We start from the raw sequence: 11,433 nt of genomic DNA on the forward strand, positions 1-11,433 counted from the left end.
TGTTATGCTCCCCACAAGTGTAGCCACCATCTGTCACCATAATACCCGGTTATTTTTTTTTTTTATCATGTGCCAGACATTGTTATTTGACAACATCGAAGTAATGTGAGGTTTTTATATAATACAATCTTTCTCTGGAGAGGAATTCCGTTTGCTCCAAGAGGGAACCTAGGAATGCTCATAATCCAGGATTACCTTAATCCAATTTCAGTGATTATGGTGATTCAAAGCTAGATTGCATCGCTAATGAGGAGTCTTCTTTTTTTTTTTTTTTAATGTTTATTTTTGAGAGAGAGAGGAGGAGGAGGGGCAGAGAGAGGGGGAGAGAGGATCTGAAGCAGGCTTGCACTGACGGCAGAGAGTCCAATGGGGGGCTTGAACTCACGTACCATGAAATCATGCCCTGAGCCGAAGTTGAGGTTTAACCGACTGAGCCACAGAGGCACCCTTTAACAAGGATTATTCTACTTCCATTTCATCCTATGCTTGGAATGCAGCCTTCAGCGTCCCAGTCTCAAGTGTAGGAGTTACCAGCACCTCTCTCCCATACTTGATGGGCTCTCTCACTTTTTAAAATTTCCTTAGTCCATTCAAGGCTATCAGAAATCTTTAAAAAAAATTTTTTTTAATGTTTATTTATATCTGAGAAAGAGACAGTGCCAGCAGGGAAGGGGCAGAGAGAGAGGGAGACAGAATCTGAAGCAGGCTCCAGGCTCTGAGCTGTCAGCATAGAGTCCGACACGGGGCTCAAACTCACGAGCTATGAGCTGAACTCTGAGCTAAAGTTGGATGCTTAACCGAATGAGCCACCCAGGTGCCCCCAAGGCTGTCAGAAATCTTTCTCATCCTCTCAGTCACCTCTCCTAGAATTGGCAAATGCTCAGGGAAAAAGCAAGCCCAAAAGTACTACTTTGGATTTCCCCCTTCTCCATTAACTTAGTTATTAAACTGCCTTGTTATTGTTACCTCTTTGGTGACTTTAAGTAGACTTTTAAAAAATTATATGGACATGTCTGGCTTTTGTAGAGGTCCTCAGTGGGCAAGTTGGTCCAAATTACCAAGCCCGTCATTACTAGAGGAGGAAGTCCTTTGTGTAAAGTGTCAGCTGTCTTGGGTGGGAATATATATGTGGAAGGTGGATTTATGGGATTGAGTGCATGAAGTCTCAGCCTTAGGAAAGGAAATAAGATTAAAGCTCTGGGAAGGAAGCCCTACCCACTGAGGAAGTGCAGACTAGGTTGTAACAGAGAGAAATACAGCAGTTCAAATAAAAATCACAGTGTATTTATTTCTCTCTCACACAATAGTCCAAAAGAAGGCAGTTAAGGTTCTTGAGGCAGCTCTGATCCGGAAGCATTCAAGGACCCAGGTGTTGGGTACCTTGTTGCTTCACCAGAGCAATGTGGTCCTCACCCTCAGAGCCAAAGAACCATATTAGCATTCTGATTGGGGATGGGGGTGGGCAAGAGAAAGAGGAGGGCAACCAGGTAGTTGGGGATTTTTTAAAAAGATAGAATCTGGAAGTTGACTGCATCACTTCCATCCATGTGTTCTTGATCCAAACTAATTATCTGCCTAGTCCTATCTAGAGGTAAGAGAGGATTAGATATGTAAGTTCTTGTTGGAAAGCCCTTTGGCTGGTTAAAAGTTGTGGTGGAATGGGGTGGGCGATGATTGTAATAGTAAGAGGGATAAGGAAGGAATGGATCCTGAGGAACTGTTAGCAATTTCTGTCATGGTCCTAGTTAAGAGAGGCAGAGAATGACATCTCATACCCAGGTAGGGCTAATGGGACAAGGAGGAGATATACCAGTATGACTTCACACAAAAGTAGGGGTACCTGGTGTTTCTGTGTGTTAGGGGAAAATGAATTCAAGTCAAACTTGAGTATGCATCAGAATTACCTAGAAAGCTTGTCAAAATCTAGATTGTTGGACATTACCCCTAGAGCTTTGATTCTGTGGGTCCGAGGTGGTTCCAAGAATTTTTATTTCTAACAATTTGCTGGATGATGCTGATGTTACTGGTCCAGGAATTAAACATTGAGAACGCTCTATCTGTGCCAACACGCTTGGATTGGTTTTGTTTGTAAGAATTGACAAAGACAAGTGTGTATAGCAATAATAATATAATTGAGCCCTACGTTTTCAGTTGTCAAGTTCTGGAATCCTTCACCATTGTATTACTTTGGAGATAATTGTAGTTTCGACTCGTTCAACTCCTTAACAAAGATGAGCGTAACCCCTTTACTTTTGATTTCCTAATACTCTTTTTCTTTCTCCAGGCTAATTCCAATAGAATATCTTGGAAAGCCATTTAAACCCCTTCACTTGAAGTATCTCTGATACGCAGATTTCACTGTTTATTTCACAAATATACGTGCAGTGTGTTATTTTTATAGCTGTTTATCTATATTTTAATGAGAATTTTATGAATAGAGGACTGGGTTCTTCAGGACAAAAAGGAACACGATTGATTTATTTGCTTCCTCCCTTTCTTGAGGTAGCTGAATTTCTACATACCAATTTATAGAATGAAATAAAAAACAAAGGCAGATCAATTTGGAAATAATTATGTTTCCTGAGGAAATTACCAAAAACTGGAAGGAACCTATTTATAGGCTTTATTTTTTATTTTATTTTTTTTAAGTTTATTTATTTTGAGAAAGAGAGAGAGAAAGCACAAGTAAGGGAGGGGAAGAGAGAAGTAGAGACAGAATCCCAAGCAGACTCTGCAGTATCAGCACAGAGCCTGATGTGGGGCTTGAACTCACGAACTGTGAGACCATTACCTGAGCTGAGATCAAGAGTTGGATGCTTAACCAACTGCACCACCCAGGCGCCCCTTAGCGGCTTTGTTTTTGATGATTGATAGGTAGGTGCAGCTTAGCTGAGTGTGGATTGTTTTCTTTCCAGTTCCAAGTGGCATTTAGCAGGCACGCAGGGGAAAGAGAGAGGGGACATTTTTAACCCTGTAGTGTCACAGTCGGCCCCAAGCAGGACGTGAGAAGACGTACCTCGGAAAATGGGAAGGAGAGCAAATATTAAGAGTACAAGAAGTGAGGGATCAGGAGAGACAGAATCAAGACCCAGGGAGGAGGCCACCCCTCAAGTCAAGTCCCAGGCAGCATGTGACTCAGCCAGTGCAGTTTTTTTTTTTTTTTTTTTTTAGTGTTCATTCATTCATTCATTCATTCATTTAGAGACAGAGAGAGAGAAGGTTGGGGGTGGGGGTGGAAGGCCAGAGAAAGGAAGATACAGAATCCCAAACAGGCTTCACACTGTCAGCACAGAGCCCAGTGCAGGGCTCAAACACACAAACCATGAGATCATGACCTGAGCTGAGATCAAGCATCAGACACTTAACCGACCGAGCCACCCAGGCGCCCCCCCCTCACCCCCCCACCCCATGCAGTGCAGTTCTTATTTTCTGAGATCATAGGGGTTCCAGTATGGTGGAAACAAGCTGAAGGAACAATTTGTGAGAAAATTTGGTAAGTATCTTGATATTAGGTTCAGAGCTAGGTCACTCCAATCATTCTGTCAGAAATCCAGGCAAAAGCTCTGAATGAAGAGAAAAATAAGGTCAAGAGACCCGGGCAGGAGAAGGTGAGGTGGGGCTATGACTGCTCCTCAGCTTTGTCTCAGAAACATTCAGGGATTTCCACGAGAGACAAGAAGTGACTGTCAGTCAAGCATGCCATAGTGAGAGGGTCAGCAGTTAGAGGCTGGTTCAAACAAGTAGGTGAGACTGCGGGGCTTCCACTGTGACTCTCCCTGAGGCTGAGTCAGGAAGACGCTTCCTTTAAAGCTACCCATCCAGAATGTCCGGAGTAAATGAAAGACCTCAAATCCTCAGAAAACATGAGAGATTTTCCCTCTGCAAAGTGGCGACTCTTAAACACCTTTCATAGCGTCTGGGGTCATTGCCTTTGTGGGAACAATGCAAAAACTGTTACTGCTTTGCGTTTCAGAATGTACATATTTATTTCACCAACCCGATAAAGGAACTTGAACTTGAAAGATGCCTATAGAGCATATCCAGCAGTATTTTTTCCAAATAGGTCCTTTATTTAATGTTTTCTTAAAAATTAGGATTACAGTACATGTTAGCATCCCCCCAGGAAACCCCCTTTTGTCTAAACCTCCCCCACTTCTGGTCACTACCCACCCCCAGCAGAAATCCCTGTCCTGGTAGCTAACAGTGTTGATTAGTTTTGTCCATTTTTGTCCTTTATATAAATAGAACCATACAACATACATTCTTTTGCACCTGGCTTCATGTTCACTGCTGTGTGTCGTGGTGGATTATGTATTCTCGTTGCCTTACGGTATTCATTGTCTGAATATACCAGCTTATTTATTGGTTATTCTGTTGATGGGTATTTGAGTAGTTTCCAGTCTGAGGCTGTTGTGAATCATGCTTCTCTGAACGTTCTAGTTTGTGACTTCTGGTGAGCATATGCTCACATTCTGTTGGTGCTTTATTTAAAAAAAATTTTTTTTTCAACGTTTATTTATTTTTGGGACAGAGAGAGACAGAGCATGAATGGGGGAGGGGCAGAGAGAGAGGGAGACACAGAATCGGAAACAGGCTCCAGGCTCTGAGCCATCAGCCCAGAGCCTGACGCGGCGCCCCAAGGTGCTTTATTTTTAATTGTAGAAACAGTTTACCATCACCCCCTTTGGATCAGGATTTATCTGGTAGTTGCTGCGGAATTTCTGAGGGAGCAAATGGGGGTCTCTAAGAGCAAAGCTTAGGTGACTGGTGAAGATGGTCAGTGTGGTTCCGACATCCTGCGTTGGCAAAGTGACTCTACCCAAATATCATCCCTCTCCGTAAGTGCTCTTATTTAACCCTCCCAACAGTAGTTCCGTTGTTTCCCCCCTACATTTTAGAAATGAGGAAACTGAGGCACAGAGAAGCCAAAATACCACTCAAAGCCACACAGGCAGCAGATAGAGGAGCCAGAATTGAATTCAAGAGGTCTGGCTTCAGAAACCGAACTCTTCGTCGCTCAGCTTTGTCACCTCTGTGCCATCATCCTCCTGTCTCTGTCAGTAGGGTGGGTCCTTCTCATCCACATTTAAATATGCCTCAGCTTGCCATCTTAAATGCGACCCTCCATGACCACACATCTCCTTTGAGCTGTCCCCTCTCTTCTGCCCTTCACCCCCTTCGTTCTTGAAGGAGTTGCCTGCTTGTCTCCTCTCAGATTCCTCACCTCACTCCAGCCTGACTTCAGCCCCTGCCACTTAACATATTGAATCCTGCTAAGGTCACCGGTGACCTCTGTGTTGCTAAATCCAGTGGTCATTGTGTTGTTTCTAATATTGTTGATCATTCTCTCTTGAAACTCTTATTTCATGACTCAAGTAACTTTCCCAGTTCTCATCCTACCTCTTTAATCTCTCCTGAGCCTCTTCTGCTGGTGAGTCCTCTTCCATGTGACTTTGAATATTGCAGTGACTCTTGCCTCCTCAGTGGGATCCTTCTCTTCTAATTCCACACCTTTCCCCTAAATCAGCTCATCTCCACCCAAGGCTCCACCTTTACCATCTGTACCTTGAGTGTCCCACGTGAGTCTCTCCCTGAGGAGATCTAGCTTGGATCTTTCCTCTGAGTTCAAAACTTGTATATCAGACTGTCCACTCCACCTCTCCACTTAGTACTTCCTGGGCACCTAACTTTAGCTTCTCTGGAATAAACTCTTGAGCTCTCCCATCTGCAACCTGCTCCTTCCCTCAGAATGTCATTATCAAGTCTGTGGCGCCATTATTTATTTATTTATTTTTTTAATTTTTTTTTTTAACATTTATTTATTTTTTTGGGACAGAGAGAGACAGAGCATGAACGGGGGAGGGGCAGAGAGAGAGGGAGACACAGAATCAGAAACAGGCTCCAGGCTCCGAGCCATCAGCCCAGAGCCCGACGCGGGGCTCGAACTCCCGGACCGCGAGATCGTGACCTGGCTGAAGTCGGACGCTTAACCGACTGCGCCATCCAGGCGCCCCTGTGGCGCCATTATTTATCCAACTGCACAGTCATCCTTGACATCTTCCACTTCCTGGCCCCCGAATCTAATCGTTGACTAGGTTTCTTCAAAATTTCTCCTAGTTACTTCTCAAATATCTCCACTGTCCCCAATTCTGGGCTCGAGTTACCTTTATCGCTGACCTGGATTAGTTAAAATCACTTCCTGAAAGGTTTGCTTGCATTCCTTCTTATCTTTGCATTCTTTAAATGGCAGCCAGAGTGATCATTTAAAAGTGCAGATCCAATCCTATCACTCAGCTCCCCAACTTAACACCCTTCAAACAGTGGCTTCTTATTGCTTTCTGGGAGAAAGGTCAAAACCCTGAACACAAGTTGTCATACCTCGTATGATCTGGCTTGTGCCTCTGGCCTCCTTCCTCAGTGTCTATACTGTGGCCACACTGCCAGCTCTCAGTCCCTCACACTTGTTCAGCTTCCTTGCCCCACATGGCCCCCACCTCTTCAGCACCTTCTATGCCAGCACCCTCTCTTGTGACCATGAACTCATCCTGCAGATCTCCACTCAAACTTCACTTCCTCTGAGAAGCCTTCCCTGAGCCCTCAGACGAAGTCAGGACCCTCTGTAATGTCTCAGAGCCTCCCCTACTTGTCTTTCACAGAGCCGTTCATGACTATAATTACTTCATTATGTAAATAGTTGCTTGGCTAGTGTCCCCTGATAGAATGTTAAGCTCCAAAAGGGCAGTAACTATTCTGGGTGTGGCTGCCGACCTTGTTTCCAGCACCCCAAATGGTCTCTTACCTCCAACGGGCTCAAATAAATGAATAAGTAAATGAATGACCTGTCATCTTAAGAATTTTCGACTCCATCTCTCCTGATTGTTCCTTACTCCTATTTTATCAATATGTTTAGGCTGTTCATAAAAATCAGACTAGATTGTGTGAATTTGGCCTGTGTGGCTATTGTACTACCAGTATCAAAACCAGATGGTTTTAGGGGCACCTGCGTGGCTCAGTCGGTTAAGCATCCAACTCTTGATTTCGGCTCAGGTTACGATCTCGCAATTTGTCACTTGGAGCTCCACATCAGGTTCTGTGCTGACAGTGCAGAGCCTGCTTGGGATCCTTGCTCTCCCTCTCTCTCTGTCCTTCCTTTGCTCACGCTCGTGCTCTCTCTCTCAAAAAATAATAAATAAACTTAAAAAAAAAAGAGAGATGGTTTTATACATTCAACATCATTAGCCATCAGAGATATGCAAAACAAAACCACGATGAGATACTATTTCACACTCACTGAGATGGCTGCAGTCACAAAAACACGTGTTGGGAGAATGGAGAAGTTGGAACTCTTCTATACTACCGGTGGGAAAGCAAAATGGTGCTGTCACTTTGGAAAACAGTCCAGCAGTTCCTTGATATGTTAAACACAGACTCACCATACATCCCAGCAATTCCACTTCTAGACATAGGCCTAAGAGAAATGAAAACATGTCCATATGAAAGCTTGTGCATGAATGTCTGTATCAGCATTATTCATAATAGTCGAAAAGTGAAAATAATCCAAATGTTTACTTTTATTTAAAGTTTTTATTTATTGATTTGAAGAGGGAGAGGACACCAGTGGGGTAGGGGCAGGGAGAGCAGGCGAGAGAGGATCCCAAGCAAGCTCCCTGCTGTCAGCGCAGAGCCTGGCACGGGGCTGGAACCCAGGAACTGTGAGATCATGACCTGAGCTGAGATCGAGAGCTGGACGGACACTTAACCAACTAAGCCAGCCAGGCGTCCCAGTAACCCAAATGTTTATAAACTGGTAAATGCGTGATCAATGTGAGGTATATCCATACAATGAAATATTATTTGCCGGCAAAAAGGAATGAAGTACCTACGCAATGCTATGACGTGGATGAACCTTGAAAACGTGCTGAGTGAAAGAAGCCAGTCACAGAAGACCATGTAGTATGTGACTCCACTGTTAGAAAATGCACAATAGGCAATTTTACAGAGACAAAAAGTAGATTAGTGGTTGTCTAGGATCAGCGGGGGCTGGGGAGATGGGGAGTGCCCGCTAATGGGCAGCCCTTGAAGTGGGTGAATTGTACGATATGTGGATCATATATCAATAAGCTGTTAAGAAGAAATAGATGGCTTACTTTTGCGGGTAAACGGAAAGCACATCATCCAGGTAGCATCAGCGACAACGAATGTGACGAGATTATGGAACACAGCCCCGGCCATCTGTATGTGGCTCTTCATTCCTGTACTCTCTCTGCGGGTCCTGGGCCCTTCAGCCTTGTTTGCTTTGTTTTGATGTGACATTTCATGCCTATATCCTCCCTTGAATTGTGAGGTACTGCACAAGCTCAGAGCAGCTAATAGTTTTCCCCTCTTAGGATTGTTGTGAGCATTAAGTGAGTTAATATATGCAGTACACTTAGCATCGTGCCTGGCACATGGTAAGTGCATGCTAAATATTACCTGTTATTATCCGGGTCAAAAACTAAAAGATTTAACATTGTTACAGGAAAAAAAATAGAGCCACGGATTATATTTTGCTTAAATATAAATGGCTGTTATTTGTGTACCTTGGCAAGTCCTATCACATATCCACTACATTCATTTTTCCCCTTCTGGGGAAGTCAAGGGCCCAGACCTCCCTCCACCTCATCCTTGCCCTGTTACAACAGGGTGCAATAATATCAATGAACACGAGGGGGCAACATGTAATTGCAATTAAAAAAAAAAAAAATGGCACACTTGAAAGGCAGACCGGATCTAAACCATCTAGTATAAAGGAAAGTGAAACATCTTTCTTTAATAGAGTGTCTTGTAGTATTCTTCTACAGGAGGGAAATATTACTGTATCAGAAGGGTATTGCCGCTAGAAGGCTGACCGCAGCATTACTCAGATTCCACCTACATGTGTCTGCCATAAAGAAGCTTCTAGACATTTTCTCCCATGCTGTACACTCTATATGCTGGCTGGCCTTCGTGAGAAGACTTAGCTTTTCCTGTGAGCTGGCCCCTCTGAGGGGAGGCTATGACGGGAGGCATTTGGGAGCCTATGTTAGTATAGAGCTGCCTTTCGTATTTCTATTTTTTTTTTTTTAATGTTTATTCATTTTTGACAGAGAGAGAACATGAGCAGGGGAGGGGCAGAGAGAGAGGGAGACACAGAATCCGAAGCAGACTCCAGGCTCCAAGCCATCAGCACAGAGCCTGACGCGGGGCTCGAACCCACAGACCACGAGACCGTGACCTGAGCCGAAGTCGGACGCTCAACCGACTGAGCCAGCCAGGCGCCCCTAGAGCTGCCTTTCAAACACTTTAGTGTAGTATCTGATCTTGGGGGATAGGGACAGTTGTGCTTGAAATCGTAGGCTTCCCTTGGATTTTTGATGACTTCTTGTTAAGGTATGTGTGTTCCCACTTGACACGAGTTCTTCAAGACCCGGAACCATACCGCACCATCACTGCTGTGTGCCCAGAAATTTGTATTTGGCATGTCCTAGGGAAGCTGGATGTCTACTGGACTAAACTATTCCATGAGCGGAGCCTGGAAAAAGAGAGAAATGCTGATCAGCTTGTACATGAGCCATGGGACTCCCCCCCAGTAGGACTATTCTTTAATTATTCTTTCTATAGTACAAAAGCAGTTTGTGCTCAGAATGGGAAAAGGAACCAAAGAGAACATCTAAACTACTCATAATCCCATCTCCCCAAATCTGAGGAATACCACAGATTGTTTAGTTTTCACTTTATGTCCGGGCATGTGTGTGTGTGTGTGTGTGCGCGTGTGCGTGTGTGTATGTGTGTATGTAAACACACAGTGTTTACATTTATGGCAGCATGGAACATAGTATTCCATTGTATGGTGATACTACCTTTAGCTAATCCCCTTCTTTTGGGAATCTATGTTGCTTCTAAATTTTCTTTTAAAGAGCACTCTGGTGAATATCCTTACAGCTAAATCTTACCCCAGATTCTTGATTAGTTCCTCAGGATAAATTCCCAGAAGCAGACTTTCTGGGTGATGGGTAACTTCCACTGTCACCAACGGTGACCGTGCCCTTGATCAGATATAAAGTTTTGATTAAACGTCACACCAGAACTCTATAATCTTGTCTGCATAGTGTCATCACCACTGAAAACATTTGGTGAACTCCAGGCTAGAACTCATGTTCAAAAAAAAAAAAAAAATCTTAATCTTTCCTCTTGCCTTTGATCTTGGACTATTCAAGAGAATCCAATTTATCTCAAAAGAACAAAGAAAGCAACTCTGGAGGAGATTCATATGAATGTGCCACCAGAGTCAGGAGGTAAAATAGAGAAACACCGCGAACACAGAGTGTAAGTGTTATGTGCCCCCCAAAGCCAGCTCTCATTGTCCTGATAGAATTGCTTAAGAAATTGAAAGAGTAGGATCATGGCATTTGCCAGGTGTATTCTGCTTGATTCTTTACCAGTTGGAAGGTGTTTTCTTTTTTCTTTTTTTTCCTTTGACCTAGCATGTTTTTCTAAACCTTTTTGGAAATTAGAATAGAATTACTTCCTCAGTAGCTAAAGACCCTGCTGGGTTGCAACAAGGAAGCCTCTCGTGACTGACTTTTTTCGTAAAGCCTCCCAAGCTTCTCTTTCTTTAGGTCTTAAAGATGCACAACACAAAGAACGAAATATTTAAAAAGTATGTTTATGGGGATTTTGTCATGGGAGGAGGGAGGGAGGGAGAGAGAGATGGCCGTACAAACTGGCGCTTAGTATTTCTGACTCAAGGGGCCTGCCTGGGCTTGGCTATGGATCGACGGGAAGAGGAGTATAGCAGTTGCACTGGTTCTTGCTAAATTCTGTTCATTTGCAGAGGTCTGGGGAGAGGGCTTATTGGTTCATGGAGGGACCAGACCACAGCTAACTCAGGCCACGCCTTGGTGCTGCCATATACATTACTGCGTTGTATAGAAACTCGTAACGGCTCTGGGAAACCTACCTTGTTACACCGTAGGCTGATTTTCCAGACCCTCCGCAGGATAACCTTCGCCCTGCTTTTCTGGCCTTAATATCTACGCCTTCTGTAGACACGCATGGATGCTTGGCATCCTTTTTGGCAGTTGCCACTCTAGCCACTGTTGTGGTCAACAGCTCTGTGCACGTGCGGCCCAACAGCTCTCACTTGAACCGTGCTGGGAATCACACACTTGCTGCCTGACCCTGCAGGGTGGACACGCTTGCCTCCTGGTTGCCCTCTGGGTATGTGAGGGACTCACCATGCTGCGGGGCAAACTTTGGTCAATGGGGGATGGGAACTGAAGGGCGAAGGCCCCCCTCTTCTGTCTGTCAGGTGGGTAATTTTCAGGTCCTTCTACATGACTCAGAAGCCTCCAGTGGGATTAGGCCCCAGATATCCCCACGGTGACCAGCTGATATCACACCCTTGTGCTGGCT

This window comes from Puma concolor, chromosome C2, assembly GCF_028749965.1.
Source record: "Puma concolor isolate L17-30 chromosome C2, mPumCon1.1.hap2, whole genome shotgun sequence".
NCBI lineage: Eukaryota > Metazoa > Chordata > Mammalia > Carnivora > Felidae > Puma > Puma concolor.